The sequence below is a fragment of the Chinchilla lanigera genome, unplaced genomic scaffold (assembly GCF_000276665.1).
Source record: "Chinchilla lanigera isolate Chin_1 unplaced genomic scaffold, ChiLan1.0 scaffold00021, whole genome shotgun sequence".
Lineage (NCBI taxonomy): Eukaryota > Metazoa > Chordata > Mammalia > Rodentia > Chinchillidae > Chinchilla > Chinchilla lanigera.
Genome location: NW_004955422.1, coordinates 20,655,039 through 20,658,973, shown reverse-complemented (window position 1 = coordinate 20,658,973; position 3,935 = coordinate 20,655,039). Strand labels below are relative to the sequence as shown.

The window sequence follows — 3,935 nt, the reverse complement described above, 5'->3', positions numbered from 1 at the left end:
CCACCCTGCATCAAATGATCGATCTGTTCCATCCCAAGCTCCCTTTGCACCAGGGAACAGACATATACCGAATGAGACAAATTCCCACTATTAGGCTTACTGCGTCCCTGCAACTTAGCTTCATTATGACACCTTTATCTGAGAGGGAACTTCATCAGTGTCCTCTGGCCCAGCAAGGTGGGAGGTGGGAGCAAGTGTTTCCACATGTTTCTGTCCATGGCAATTTCCACAGGGGCTCTCTGGGTCCTCTGGCTCAGGAATGGACAGAAGCTGGTGTTATGCCGGTTACCTGTACTTCTAGGTACGTGAGTTGCCTCTGCTCCTGCTTTCAGGTCTCTATTTGTGCCTCCCGCCTTCTGCCAGGAGTAGCATCAGTTATTGGTGAATTGTGTCCCTCCAAAAAGATGCCCCGAAGTCCTAGTCCTCAGCACCTGTGAATGAGGCCCTATTTGGAAAAACAATCAGAAACTGAGGAATACCAAAGTCCACCTGTCTCAAGCCCCTTACATAAGATGGGGTAATATTTGTAAATAACCTGTGCATATAGACTCACATGAATTTTAAATCATTTCTAGGTTACATATGCTACCCATTATGATGTAAATGCTACGTAAATAGTTGTTACCCTATATTACAGGGAACAACAAGAAAAAGTCTTCACATGTCCAATATAAATGCAACACATTTTTTTCAAATAGTTTTGATCTGCAGTTGGTGGAATCTGCAGGTGTAGAACTCATGGGTACAGAGGGTACCTATAGGGTCTTCAGAAATGTGATAAAGTTGAGGTAGGGCCACAAAGTGGGCCCTAACCCAATATGCCTATGTCTTTATAAAAAGGGAAAATTTTTGCAAGGACAGAGACAGACACAAAGGGAGAAGGTCATATGCAGGTGAAGGTGGAGATGGAGGTGGTTTCTCCACATCCCAAGAAATGTCAGTGAAGGCCGACAAACCAGCAGGAGCTAGGAGAGACTTGTGGAGCCGATTGTGCCTCACAGCTCTCAAGAGGAACAAACCTGCTGCCATCTTCATTCTGGACTTCTGGCCTTCAGAACTGTAAAGCAGTAGTTGTCTGTTATTTTTTTTTTCAGATTAACATCTTATATTTTATAATACACTCCCATTTATACACGAATTGTGTTTTTTGGTTTTTTTTTTTTTGGTTTTTCTCCGGTACCGGGAACCGAACTCATGACCTTGCGCTTGTCAGGCAGGCGCTTTTGCAGCTGAGCTAAATCCCCAGCCCCTGTGTTTTTTTTTTACAAGTACTAAGTACAAAAGGGAAAGAATCACAAAAAACCTAGGTAACTGTGTCACTGACTACACTCAACAGAGTTAATACTGTCATCCCCGTTCCCCATTCTTTTTTTAAGTCTGGAAGGAAATGGCAAATGCCACCCGCACTGGCCTCATCTTTAGAAGCTGTGCAGCTCGGTTGCTGAGGGGCTGAACTGAGACTCCACGGAGTTCCAGGACAAATCAGCCAGCAGGACGTTGTCCGTGGCTGACTGCATTTCGTTGCTGGTGAAGAACAAGCTCCTGAGGCTTGCAGGATCTGGTGGTCTGCATCTCGGCACTTGCAGTTTGCTTTCCAGAGTGGGGATGTTTTGGGCAGCAGAGTTCTAGTCCTTCGATCTGGGTCTAGGGGTGGGAGGAATCGGTACTCATGGAAAAGCTGGTGTGTTTCAGGATGTTGCCAAGGGGCAGGTGAGGGCTGCTACCTAGGAGGTTTAAGTCCATCTGGGTCTGCGTGTCAAACAGCTCCAGCCCTAGGAAGTGAGCGCCGCCCCTGCACCTGTAGTAGGAGGGGGTGAACGGGCCTGCAAGTAAGAAGTCAGTCTGGGTTGCTATGTCCAGGACTCCAGGCTCTTGAGTCTGGAGGTTGGAGGTGGAGAAGAACTATTCAATATCAAAAATCAATGCTGGGGTTTTGGGTGAGGCTGGGTGCCAGGCCTAGGATTGGTGTCAGATAAAAGACCACAATTGTTCAATGTCTGGCGGGGCAGATTGCTTGACAAGGTGTTTTCTAAGTCACTTAGTAGAACTGTGGTTTGGGTCTGATTATCCGTCATGTTCTGTGAGGAAACGTCTCTTCTGTGTACTGAAGTTTAAGATCAGTGAGGATTTCTCACTATCTTCACTTAGAGCCTTGGGGCTGTTCTGAGGTAACAAACTATGAGTGACAGTCTCTGCTACTGAACTTCTGTTTATAATCTGGTCCATGGGAATGCTGTAGCATAGTGGATGCTACCAAAAATGTCCCCCAACATCCCGGTTTAGTCTATCTGCAGCCGGTGGTCTGGGGGCCCCAGCACCCCTCAGGTCTGGGTCTTCCTGGAGACCTCATCTGGCTGGAGACAGTGTAGATGAAGTGTCTGTCTGAGCAGCGATGGATGACATTGCTTTAGAGCCAGGAAGGAGCATCTGAGTGTGGACACTATGGGAAGGGACACTTATTACTCAAAGGATAAGTCTATTTGAGAGCAAAATGACACAGAGGAGTCAGGGACAGCACACGGAGTAGAGGGGACCAAGTGCTGGGAGGCACAGGGCAGATCTGTTTGCGTGTTGATGGACAAAATGCCATTCCTTTGTCATGGGCTTCCTAGCTCTTAGGAAGGATTAGAAGGATTCTTCCCCAAATTCGCCTGGACATCTGTACTAAACAGATCAACACCAGGATTTGCAATTTTCCAGAGAGGCAGTCTGTCTCCTTCAGGGAGAGTGCCTTGGAATCTAGGCCAAGGATCCAGGCCCCTATGGACGGGGCACCAGGTGCACAGCACCTGTCACAGAGCTCTGATCAACCCCCAGTACCATGGGCTGTGTCGAAGAGTCAGCTGTAGGCACAAAGACCTGCATAGGCGAAAGCTACGTGACCGGAAACTTCACCAGAACCACCTCGGGCTTTGGTAACAGCCACTTCTGAGGGTATCTTGGTGACATTCCACTTCCTGGAGTCTCAAGGGTCCTCAGGAGAAGCTATAAATTTTATTTCTGAGGGCTCCCATTCCTGGCCGAGGGTTTGGTTGTTTGCTCAAGGATTTGATGGTCTTTGTGGACAACTTCTGATTCTGCAGGTAGTTTTCCATTTCCCTTTTTTGACTAGGTGATTCCCTGCGCTCCACAGGAATCTCATGGCCAGTGTGATGGATGTGCAACTGCAGGCTGCCCTGCTGGTGGAGAGTCAGCTGCACTTGCTCTGGAAGGTCCTGGTTCTTTTTTTTTCTGGTACCAGGAATCGAACTCAGGACCTTGTGCTTGTCAGGCTGGTGCTTGTGCCAGTGAGCTATATCCCCACCCAACTCAGGAAGGCCTTCAGCCCCACTCAGTGCTCAATGGTGGCACTTCACCTGGTGATGCTGAGCACCAGGCTGCTGGGCAGGATCTTGCCACAGCTGAGCATAGTGTGCAGGATGTTGGTCCACATGGCCCCTTCCAAGGCAGGAGGATTCTGGCAAGTTCAAGGCCAGCCTGAGCTGCATAAAGAGACCTTGTTTCAAAAAACAAAGCAAACAGTTGAGTTAGAAGATAAATGTTGTTTTCCTGAAATAATAGGATCAGGAAGAAATGGAAAGAGATTAAAAGCTTCCATACTGCAACATCTACCCATGAATTGGGAAAAAAATTTTAGCTAACTGTCCCTCAGACAAAGGACTTTTATCTAGGACATATAAAGACATTTAAAAAATCAGACCCCCTAAATTCAAAGACCCAATCCAAAAATGGACATCTGAGATGAATACATACTTCTCAGATGAAGAAATACAAATGGTGAATAAATATATGAAAAAAATGTTCAACATCGTTGGTCATCTGAGAGATGCAAATTAAAACAATACTGAGATTGCATCTCACCCCAGGAAGAATGGCTATCATCAAGAAATCAACCAACAACAAATGCTGGCAGGGCTGTGGGGAAAAAGGAATGC

At 47.0% G+C, this 3,935-nt stretch overlaps 1 pseudogene; it reads right to left on the bottom strand.

The window, feature by feature from the left end:
- Nucleotides 1–2,321: 2,321 nt before the first annotated feature.
- On the bottom strand, nucleotides 2,322–3,433 carry LOC102021682 (annotated as a pseudogene).
- Nucleotides 3,434–3,935: the final 502 nt, after the last annotated feature.